This window comes from Cornus florida, unplaced genomic scaffold (genome assembly GCF_030987335.1).
Source record: "Cornus florida cultivar Cherokee Brave unplaced genomic scaffold, ASM3098733v1 CherokeeBrave_3.0.0_Hap2_Chr03, whole genome shotgun sequence".
NCBI classification, from domain to species: domain Eukaryota; kingdom Viridiplantae; phylum Streptophyta; class Magnoliopsida; order Cornales; family Cornaceae; genus Cornus; species Cornus florida.
This window is the reverse complement of record NW_026775573.1, coordinates 45774057-45786680: the sequence shown is the minus strand read 5'-3', so window position 1 is coordinate 45786680 and position 12624 is coordinate 45774057. Positions and strand designations below refer to the sequence as shown.

The window sequence follows — 12624 nt, the reverse complement described above, 5'->3', positions numbered from 1 at the left end:
ACCATTAGACATGCCTAGACCATTTATTCCACCACAACGACAAGGCCAAATTCCATTGGAAATGCCTCAACCAATCTTTGCTCCACAACCTCATATGGTTCAAGCTAACCATAGTGTTCGAGTAGCACCACCGGCTATAAATCCCCCTCTTGCTTTAAGAGACCATTATGTGCCTAATGAATATAATGCACCCACTTACATTCAATTGCCCCAATTTAGAGCACATGACTATAAAATCAAACCACAAACCATTCAAATGCTTCCTAACTATCATGAACTTCTAAGTAAAGAACCCTATAAGCATTTGGATGAGTTTCTTGAAGTGTGTTCCACCGTGAAATACACGGACATGCAAAAGAAATGTTAAGACTCAAACTTTTTCCTTTTACCCTCAAAGATAAATAAAAATATTGGTTTAACAATCTTAGGCCTTTTTCGATAACTTCTTGGGCAGAAATGCAATAAGAGTTCTTGAAGAAGTACTACCTGGTATCAAAGACCAATGCCATGAGAACTTCAATTCATGAATTTTCTCAAGGGGATGGGGAAATATTTCATAAGGCATGGGAAAGGTTTAATGATTTGCTTAGAAAGTGCCCACATCATGACATACCTAAGTGGTAATTAGTTCAATATTTCTTTGAAAGTTTACAGGATAATCACAAGGGTATGGTTGATGCATCTATGGGTGGTTCTTATCTTAATAAGTATGAAAATGATGTGTGTCAATTGTATGAAAGTATGAGTGAAAATTCCATGCATAAATCTCTGTCTTCTAAAAATGGTAGAAATCTAGGTGGAAGGAAGAATGTTGGCTTGTATTTAGTTGACAACTCAAATGATATAGCCACCGAGATGAAATCCTTATCTCAAAGGTTTGATCCATTTTTTATCAACCAAACTTCGGCGAATCAAATGTCTTCCTCCCCTAATCATGTTCATCATCGTGCATCTAATGAATCATGTATGACTTGTTCTAGTGTGTTACATTCTACTTCCAATTGTCCCTATGGACATGTGCAAAATGACAACCATGAGCAAGCAAATGCCATTTTTGCTAACCAAGGGAATAATCCGTATGGCAATCATTATAATCCAAGTTGGAGGAACCATCCGAACTTTTCTTGGGAAAGCCAAGGGGAAGGCTTAAACCCTCCCCAATGTGGTTTTTAAGGGAAGTATGTTCCGCCTCCAATGCAAAGCCAAGGTTCCTAAGGTTTTAGATCATCATCATTTCAATCACATGGAAACCAATTCTCTAATTCTCATTTCCCAAATCAATCTTATTCTCAAGGAAATTCTAGGAGTCCCGCTTTTGAAAAAAAAGTTTTGACCGCTTTAGGCACTCTAGAGGCGAACACTCAATTGTTTCATTCTCACTCTCAATCCATTGCTAAGCTAGAAACCCAAGTAGGGTAAATAGCTAGTACTTTAAATGCTAAAGAGAAAGGGAAAATGCTTTCGAATGCCCCACCAAAGCAAAAATGTGTTGTGGAGACTCATTCCTCATCGAAAGGTCCCACAATTGAGTATGACAATGCGGTGACAACCTTGAGAAGTGGAAAGATTGTGGAAAACAAAGTAGGTGTGTCCAATGAAGAGAGTGAACTAGTGCAACCAAAAGTTGACACCTGTCCCGTTTAACATTTTATTCCTCCTTCATTGTATGTGCATGATCATCATGTTTAGAAAGCATTGAGAAATGATTTGAAAGATGAATCAAAGCATGATTTGAAAAAGGACTTGAAAAATTCTTGTGTTGATGATGTTTCAAAGAAAAATTTTGAAAAAGCTTTTGAGCCAAGAGCTCCATTTCCGGATGCCTTGAAAGGATCCATTTATCTTGATAAACAAAAGACCAAGACCAATGAAATCATTGAAATGTTTAGGCAAGTAAAGATTAGTCTCCCACTTTTGGATGCAATTAAGCAAATTCCGGCTTATGCCAAGTTCTTAAAAGATCTTTGCACCCAAAAGAGGAAGAACAAAAGCCAAGCACAAAGAAAAGTGGTCTTGCCCGAGCAAGTGAGCTCTATTTTGCAACATAACACTCTCCCAAAGTTCAAAGACCCCGGTTCACTTACTGCTTCTTGCATTATTGGTGACCATGTCATCAATCAGGCTCTTTTAGACTTAGAAACAACTGTTAACCTTCTTCCATACTCAGTATGTGTCAAATTAGGCTTAGGAGACTTGAAACCGACGTCGGTAGTTTTACAACTTGCCGACCGATCAATCAAAAAGCCTAGGGGTATCATTGAGGATGTTTTGATTAAAATTGATAAGTTCTTCTTCCCGGTCAATTTTCTTGTCATTGACATGAAACCGGTTCCAAATCCTAAGAGCCAAATTCCTGTTATCCTTGGCCGTCCTTTCTTGGCAACTTCAAATGCTAACATCAATTGTAGGACGGGGATAATGAAAATCTCATTTGGGCATATGAAAGTGAAGTTGAACATTTTTAACCTAACCCCGAATTCAATAGACCAACATGAAGAAGTGTGTGTTGCAGAGGAGTGTGTAAACCATGAATTTGATGAAGTTAAGTCTTTACTCAATGTTCAACATTTCCATGGTTTGTCTATGAACTTAAAAGCTTAGAAAGTTGCATTGAAGTCAAGTGTTCCAAGGGCATGGAAGCCCAAGAGTTATGTTGACCAAGGACCGTCAATGTCGTTTGAATCAAATCCAATGAGTTCCTTAGGGACCAATTTGTTGGGTGGGATTCAAAAATCCATTCACCCTGTTAAGGAGGGGTTGCATAACAAGATATTTAATCCGAGCTAAAAAAGCCCAACGTCTTGCTAGAGACGTTAAAGACTAGTAAATGTTTTGTAGGGTTTACAACCCTATTCCTCCCTCATTTCTATTTTGCATTTCATTTCTTGCGTCGTCTAGATATGTTTTAGGGTTTATACACATTGATTGGAACTATGATTGAGTATGCATGCACTTTTATTCTGAAATTAGACATTTTATTCCTGTTCGATCGATCTCAAAAGAGGTTCAATCGATCGAACATCCCTTCCTGCATCCAATCATCCATCTATTCCATCGATAGAAATTTTCCTATATAAATCAGCTCTCTGTTTATCGATCGAAAATTTTCTTGGATTGAACCAACTTTTTCTTATAGATCGATCTTCACTCCACACTTAGAAATTTTTTTGAGATTCATGAAAAAGGCCACTCTGAGCATCGTTTGAACTTGTCTGCAGGTTTTCATCTGTTCGATTGATCGAAGTATCTTTCAGATAGATCTTACATTGATCGATCTGTACCCCCTTTGTTGACTTTAATTTAATGAAAATCCAAAAATATTTTGAATGTTTAGTTTATTTCATTTTATTCTCAAAAACTTCATAAATATTTTTAATTTTAGGAAATTTTTCAAAAATCTAAAAATATTTTCATTTTATCTTATTTTATTTTTATTTTTATTTTTATTTTTGTTTTTATTTATATATATATATATATATATATATTCAAAAATTCCAAAAGATTTTTATTAATTTTATTATCTAAAAAAAAATGTATATATATATATATATATAAATAAATAAATAAAAATATTTTCTTTTAATTCAATTTTATTTATAAATTTTCTAAAAATCCAAAAAAAAAAAATTCCAAAAAAAAAAAAAATTTTCAAAAATATTTTGTCATTTGAAGCATAGATCGATCTGTATTCTTTTAAGATCGATTTATATTCAATCGATCTGAGATTTTTCCAGATCGATTGAACTTGTCAGGACCAGTTTTTAAAATAAAACCCTAGGGTCATTTTAATCGATTTGTAAATCGATCTCAGACCCTCAACCCTCGCTGCTGCAACACCCATCCCTCTCAGCTCTGGCGAACCCTCCGGCAAGCTTCCCAAGGCCTCAAATTTCTCTCCCTCAGCTCAAATCTCATTCCTCTCTCTCCTGATCCACTTATCTCCTGTTTTGGTAAGTTGAGTTATAATTTTGGGTTTTGAGTTTCAATCATATATTTTTGATGTTGCCATGTTGTATCTGAGCTTCTGATAAGCGCCGAATATTGTATATTCAAGCGCCCTAAATTGCATTAGTTAAGTCCATCGTTTGATTATTTAAGTAGATTATCTTCATTTGTGTGTATGTATATATTTTCAGGTCCATTTGCCAAAAAAGGAGCAAAATCAAGGCTTTGTGGAGTTTTGGCCATCAAAAGGCACAATTCTGAATTTCTGGCAGCAGTGGAGTCAGGACTTTGCTCACCATTTTGACCTTGCAAACTCGAGAACTGGACTTCCATTATAAAATGGCATATTTAGAGCTCTGAATCAGCTTTCCAAATCTTCAAGCAGTTCATCATTCGGAGCTTGGACCAGAGAGTTATGGCCTTGTTACCAGAGGTGCGCAGAACTGCCTGGCAGCAATGAAATTCTGCCTTGATCTTCATTTTCGACCAATCATCCTTGAGAATTGGATCTCCACCAAAACATGAAGTTTTTAGATCTCTGAATTAGCTTTCCAAATATTCAAACGGTTCATCATTTGGAGTTTAGAGTACAAAGTTATGGCCGTTTTACCAAAGTAGGTCCGGGATGAGCAAACCAAGCATAGGGCATTCTGGCCAATTTTCGAGTGCTCGAGGCCTAATTTCGAGTGCTCGAAATTAGGGCAGATTGCTTCACGAGATCAGCAGTGGAGTTAGGACTTTGCTCGCCATTTTGACCCAGAAAGCTCGAGAACTGGACTTTCATCATAACATGAAAGATTTAGAGCTCTGAATTAGCTTTCTAAATCTTCAAACGGTTCATCATTCGGAGCTCGGAGCAGAGAGTTATGGCCTTGTTACCAGAGGTGCGCAGAACTGCCTGGCAGCACTGAAGTACTGCCTTTCTCCCCATTTTCGACCAACCAGACTTGAGATTTGGGTCTTCATCAAAACATGAAGTTTTTAAAGCTCTGAATCGGCTCTCCAAATCTTTAAACGGTTCATCATTCGGAGTTCGGAGCGTAAAGTTATGGCTGTTTAACCAAAGTAGGTCTGGGCGGAGCAAGTGAAGCATGGGCATTTTTACACTAAATTCGAGCGCTCAAGGCCTTGCTTAGAGTGCTCGAATTTGGGGCAGAATTGCCTTCGGGAATTCTCATTTTGGCAGCCACTTGTGCATTGGTTTCCTCATTTTCTACTTACTTCTTTATGAGGTGGTTGGGGATGTCTTTTGGTGGTAGATAAGAGGGATATGAGCCACACAATAGAGGGGGCTTCATTCTACAAGATAGAGGAGAGAGAAGAGAGCAAAAGAAGAGGTGTTCTTGAAGCTCCAAGGAGGTTGCACGAAAATGGCCATGAAGATGGAACTTCTTCCTTCTTCTAGCTTGGCAATGGGTAACTAACTCCCTTCTAGGGAGGTGATGAAACTCCTTCTTGTAAGCATGTCTTGTTTTTGATTTACATTTGGGGATGTAATGTATATATATGACCTTTCCATGAACTAGAGCTTTATTTGATGTGAAGAGCTTCAATGTCTATTAATGATCATTTTGAGTTGAAGATCTTGTCTTAAGATTGTTTCCTCTTATGATTATTTTGCTTCCATTTTCATAGTGACAATGAAGATGAGTTTATGGAAATGTTTTTATTGGCATGATGCTTGGGAAATTTGATAGTCTATAGCTTAGGGTTCTCTTTTGATAGATTATTCTTGATTCCTAATGTCATGTGCTTCTACTATGTGATTAAGGGCTTGATAACTCTATGCTTAGTGAGTATGTCTAAGGTTGCAACCTAGTTTAGGTAACCAAAACATGCAATACTTTGATAAGTTATTCTTTCCTATTGATTTCATAAAAATTCTTGAAGGTAATGTAGCAATTTTATGTTGTTGCATTTCATGGTTTTATGTATATATTATTCCCCAAGTAAATCATGTATTAACATGCTTATGGATAGGTAGTGGATTCACTTCCCTAGCCCTCTCTATCTAGATCTCCTTCCTTTACATTTACTAGCATTCTTGTTTTATGCACACTTCAATTACTAGCTTAGTGACAAACCAATCAACAACTCCTTATTACACCTTATCATTCTTAAATAACTCTAGATACTTAGGTTGCCTTAAGACTAGCGCAGTCCCAGTGGTTCGACTTACCCGACCAATAGCCCTATTTTACAATGATTCGTGCTATTGCGAAGGTTGATGTATAGTTGATCAACCGATCAATTTTTGGCGCCGTTGCCGGGGACTGCAAGCGGTTTAGCGACCAAGGTTCTAGGGTTAAATTTAGTTTGATTGTGAATACTGTGTTTTGTGAATATTTCTTGTGTGGTTTAACCTTTTTTGTGTTGTAAGTGAGATTCTAGGAACTCGAAGCTCGCCGTGGGATTGCTAGCAAATTGTAAGTCTAGAGGACCCCAGGTAAGTCTCGTGACTTCTAGTTTCGAATTGTGAATATCGTGCATGTGTTAAGCTTAGAAGTAATTAAATTACAAGCCCTTGTCGAGGCTATTTCAATTGTTTTAAATTTCGTATTCAAGCATTGGTCCTTGTCGTGGCCATTTACATTTTTTGTCTTGATAATTGAGGAGAATGGGAACATTGTATGTGGAGGTTATGGTGATGAAGTGTTGTGTTGATTGCTTTGTGTGTTGTTGAATTACTCCTAGATGGAGAATAGTTATCTTCCAACTCAATTCTACACACCACATGCGTTTTGTGCTTTTTGCTCTAGTAATACACATCATACAAGAGATTGTCTTCCAACGAGACAATTCTCGGACTTCTATCTAAAGCAACCAAATGAAAATTTCTTTGAACCGGGTAGTGATCCATACTTCAATGGTTATAACTCGGGTTGGGGAGACCAACAAAACTTCTTGTGGCATGACATAGGAAATTCAACCCCACAATCTCATATGCAACCTTTTCAACCCAATGATCATTCTTTCCCGCCCTCTTCTCCTTTTCCACCGTCTCCATTGGATGAGCTAATTGTTGCTAACAAACAAATGATGGAGTCTATGCACACGCAAATGATGGACTCCAACAATCAACTATTGGCTTCCCTTGCTAGCATGCAATCCACAGTAGAGTCTATCAATCAAGTGGTACCATATCACCAGTCCCAAGTTAGTGCAATGATAGATGACCAAATATCTCAAATTCAACAAAGGATTAATGCTAAAAATCATGAAGAGGAGGAAACATTTTCATTTGAATTTATGGCCAATCCAAAAGAAAATTCTATGAATGATGAGATTACTCCTAGTAACTTTCATCATGAGAATGATCAAGTGGTTATCACATATGAAAATGATGAAATAGTGGTTGAAGATCAAATTGTTGCCACTCATAAAATGGAAGAATTTGTGGTTAAAAATGAGGAAAAAGATGATGAGATTGCATCCTTTAAAACTCTAGAACAACCCCTAAATAATCCTTTGCTTGATGCACCTCCTTCAATGGAGGATCCTCTAAAAGCTTGTTTGGCTCATTTCAATTGTGAGGATTTTAATGTTGACAATTCCATTTCAGAGGTGAATTCTTTGCTTAATATTCATCCACCTATTCATTCTCTTACTTGGTCAACATCAAATGTATCTCTTTCTTGGGAGCTTGCATCTCATCTCATTCCTTCTCCTGAGTTATCTCAAGCTGTTGAGCCCGAACCACCGGATAAGTGTGGGGAGGATGTTGAAAGTTTGAAGGACAATTCTCCGGGCATTCCCGTGCTAAATATGATTTTTCAAAAACCTTTGCTAGGTGTGCCCTCACTTGATCCACCTTTCCCTTATCCAAATCAGTCCCTAAATAATCCAAAGTTCTTCATTGAAGATGAAGAGTGGATTGAGGTCTTTCCATTACCTCTTTCCAACTTTTGTCTTCAAGCTCTTTTCCTTCCGCTTCCAAAAGAACTTTCTTACTTAGGGAAGCTTGAATCTCTAGAGAGACATGGTATAGGGTAAAGAGGACTAACTTGATCTCGGTGTGTCTAGCTATCGAGATTTTTGAGGATTAGTGCCTGCTCTAACTTCGTCTAGCTATCGACATTAAATTTAGCAAAGCAAGGGAATAAATTCTTTCGATGTTCCAAGCTTCCCTACCTTCTCAAATTGCTCGTGCCTTGAAATTTTCTGGGAAATGGTTTAGAAAAGCCAAAAATTTGATTTTTCTGAAATGATCTTCAGTTGCGTTCCGCAATTTTAGACTGGCCTCTTAGACCTTCTCAGCTCTAATTTTCATTCCCGGAAATTTCCATCGCTTTCGAGCAAGTTCATAGGATCTTTGGCATGCAACTCATGTGCACAACCTCTCATTTTCAACGCATTGTTGGATCATGGTTCCCCAAAATTTTCCATGCATTGGAGATGAAATGCAAAGTTTGAAAATTTTTCATCTAGGCATTAGAAATGTTGAGCAATTCAACAATTTTTCCAAAAATTTTCCATCCATGCAGTGGAATGGACTGAATTTGCAAATTTTAAAATTTTTTCCATGCTTTAGAGATAAAGTGCTAAGTTTCAAAAATTTTCCATCCATGCATTGGATTGGAATTCTCTTGCAAGGCTTCAAAAATTTTCCCTACATTAAAATTCATTGCATGCATTCTTTCATTGCATGCATTCATTGCATGCATTCTTTCATCTCCAAGCCACTGAATTTCCATGCATGGACTCCATTTTGAACAACTTCCATTTCCATGTTGCTCACATTCCATATTCCATTGCAACAAATTCAACTTCTATGGTGCTCACTGTCTTGCATGTTTTCCCTTTCACTCATTGCTTCAGTCCTCACAGCCGAGCTCACCCCCTAGCCTACTGAGCCAATTTCGTGCCCTCCAAATCCCATTCAGATTGCTCCAAATTACCACACCAATTTTGCGTGCTCGACATCCCTCCACATCTTGCCAATCTCTCTGCCCCAAGCTCGAGCACTCTAGCTCCCATTTGGAGTGCTCGAGCCTAGCCAACATGCCCACCATGCAACAAACCAAGCAACCTTCCCATCATCAACCAACCTCTTCACCCCATACTCTCCACCAACCTCCAACCAACCCACAACCCCTTCACCTCACCATCTCTCCCATTCTCGGCAACCCAGCAACCACCACCCCTCAACCTTAAACCTTCTCTCTCTCTCAAACCAAGTTTCCACCATGCAGCTTCCCTCCCTCACTCATTGCATGTCCTTCGAGCACTCGAAGAACCCATTTCGAGTGCTCGAATTTCTTACCACCCATCTCCTCGAACCCCCCTCTCAACCTCACCCGAGCTCTCTCACTCCTCTGCTGAGCTTGCTTGAAGCCCTCACCCGAGCCCTCTCACTTTCCTCTTGAGTGCTCGAGCTTGTTTGAAGCTCACACCCGAACTCACTGCCAAGACTTCGAGCACTCGAGGTCCCATTTCGAGTGCTCGAAGTGTGAACCAACTTCTCTTCCTCCCTCACCCGAGCCCTCATCTCTCACAACTCACCTCACCAAACCATCACCCTTACCACCTCTCGGCATCAACCATCTTCCCCATCTCCCTCACCTGCAAACCATCTTCCTCACCTCACCCCACCATACATGCCACCATCTCTCTATCGGCACCTTCACTCCCTAACCACCCACCACCCTTCGCACTCAATCAACCCCATCCTCAATTCCTCCACAACACCCTCATGCATGCCATTCAAAAAAAAAAATGCACGGCTTTTGGCATTGTTTTGTTTTCCATTTTACACTTATGACTCATGTGTGCCAATTTGTATTTTGTATGGATTTTTACCTTGCAATCATATTCGTCTTAGTGTTTTCATTTCTGTTTTGATTTTTTTCTTAAGAGACCTATGCTTTCACCTGTGTACATTAGTTCTGTCTTGATAGGTCTTCATGTCCAAGTTTGGGGGACGCCGTTGCGCACTCACATGGCTGAACATCTACGTCGTCGTCACTCCACTTGGTATTATTGTTCTTTTACCCTCTTTGCGCTTATTTTGATTTACTTGTCTTCTCACATTGAGGACAATGTGACATTCAAGTTTGGGGGTGCATTTATGTATTTTTGGTTTTACATTTTTGCTAAGCAATGATAATGGAATTTGAAACCTGTTGGAGATGAAAGCATATGTTTAAAACTTTGTGTATAGAAGCAGCTGATATTTTTGAAAATAAAGAAAATTTGAGTTAAAATGATCATGTAGATTCAAATTAGTCTGTATAAATGTCTCAATTAAATTCTCGCTGGATTTGACACTCTTTTAAGCTTCACAATGCACAGATGCACATTGGAAACTTAACTGTGAGGCATGCAACTTGATTGACCTTGACCTTGCCCTAGTTAATCTGATTTGATGAACCTAATGGATGAATACTTTTGGCATGAATCTAAAAAAAAAAAAAAAAAAAAAAAAAAAACTTAGAAAGAAATAAAATAATGATCAGTTGACGTTCGTAGCCTTTCCAACTCGAGTTATTAAGCCCTAGGAGTGTCTCTACACTTAGCACCCTAAAACCGTCTGGTTTGGGAGTTGTTGGCCTAACGCTTGCTACAGGGGTTGGTTAGAAAGCTTAAGGGACTTAAACATTGCACGGTCATTCAAAAAAATAAACTGGTAATAAACATGGTTCGTTGGAGTTCGTAGCCTTTCCAACTTGAGCTATTAAGCCCTATGGAGTGTCTCTACACTTAAAACCCTAAAGCCATCTGGTTTGGGGGTTGTTGGCCTAACGCTTGCTACATAGGTTGGTTAGAAAGCTTAAGGGACTTCAGCATTGCACAACCATTCTATGTTTCGCTTATGAGTTACAATAAATTGTCAACAAGCAATAAAAGTTGTCTTGTAAATAAAATCATGCCTTAGGGACCTCATTTAAAGGGGAATTCAATGATTTGAAAACTTGTGCTTTGGAATTGGAAAAGAAAGTAAAAGCCGCATGTTGAGAATCCAATTCACTTTCACTGAAGCTAGAGTTGATTTCCATTCAAGTGATGATAATTGAGTTATTTATATAGACTTTGATGTTGATGCATGTATGTGGAAATGTATTTAGCCAATTTTTGTATCAATGCTTCATATATGCAAGGTAGTTTTCCCAATGACCCCATCTCCAGTTTTTGTCTGTTTCAAGTTGTATTTGAGCTATGTATCTATCTCATTTTACCATGGATGATATTTTTGTAGTAGCATGCCCATGGTTGTCTTTTCATTAAGTTTTTCATTGTAGTTTTGCTAAGGGACTAGCAAAATGTAAGTTTGGGGGTGTGATAAGCGCCGAATATTGTATATTCAAGCGCCCTAAATTGCATTAGTTAAGTCCATTGTTTGATTATTTAAGTAGATTATCTTCATTTGTGTGTATGTATATATTTTCAGGTCCATTTGCCAAAAAAGGAGCAAAATCAAGGCTTTGTGGAGTTTTGGCCATCAAAAGGCACAATTCTGAATTTCTGGCAGCAGTGGAGTCAGGACTTTGCTCACCATTTTGACCTTGCAAACTCGAGAACTGGACTTCCATTATAAAATGGCATATTTAGAGCTCTGAATCAGCTTTCCAAATCTTCAAGCAGTTCATCATTCGGAGCTCGGACCAGAGAGTTATGGCCTTGTTACCAGAGGTGCGCAGAACTGCCTGGCAGCAATGAAATTCTGCCTTGATCTTCATTTTCGACCAATCATCCTTGAGAATTGGATCTCCACCAAAACATGAAGTTTTTAGAGCTCTGAATTAGCTTTCCAAATCTTCAAACAGTTCATCATTTGGAGTTTAGAGTACAAAGTTATGGCCGTTTTACCAAAGTAGGTCCGGGATGAGCAAACCAAGCATAGGGCATTCTGGCCAATTTTCGAGTGCTCGAGGCCTAATTTCGAGTGCTCGAAATTAGGGCAGATTGCTTCACGAGATCAGCAGTGGAGTTAGGACTTTGCTCGCCATTTTGACCCAGAAAGCTCGAGAACTGGACTTTCATCATAACATGAAAGATTTAGAGCTCTGAATTAGCTTTCTAAATCTTCAAACGGTTCATCATTCGGAGCTCGGAGCAGAGAGTTATGGCCTTGTTACCAGAGGTGCGCAGAACTGCCTGGCAGCACTGAAGTACTGCCTTTCTCCCCATTTTCGACCAACCAGACTTGAGATTTGGGTCTTCATCAAAACATGAAGTTTTTAAAGCTCTGAATCGGCTCTCCAAATCTTTAAACGGTTCATCATTCGGAGTTCGGAGCGTAAAGTTATGGCTGTTTAACCAAAGTAGGTCTGGGCGGAGCAAGTGAAGCATGGGCATTTTTACACTAAATTCGAGCGCTCAAGGCCTTGCTTAGAGTGCTCGAATTTGGGGCAGAATTGCCTTCGGGAATTCTCATTTTGGCAGCCACTTGTGCATTGGTTTCCTCATTTTCTACTTACTTCTTTATGAGGTGGTTGGGGATGTCTTTTGGTGGTAGATAAGAGGGATATGAGCCACACAATAGAGGGGGCTTCATTCTACAAGATAGAGGAGAGAGAAGAGAGCAAAAGAAGAGGTGTTCTTGAAGCTCCAAGGAGGTTGCACGAAAATGGCCATGAAGATGGAACTTCTTCCTTCTTCTAGCTTGGCAATGGGTAACTAACTCCCTTCTAGGGAGGTGATGAAACTCCTTCTTGTAAGCATGTCTTGTTTTTGATTTAC

The 12624-nt window shown here is 38.9% G+C and overlaps 1 pseudogene; it reads right to left on the bottom strand.

Annotated features, from left to right (window-relative positions):
• Positions 1-512: 512 nt before the first annotated feature.
• LOC132301933 (small nucleolar RNA R71) lies at positions 513-611 on the bottom strand (annotated as a pseudogene).
• Positions 612-12624: the final 12013 nt, after the last annotated feature.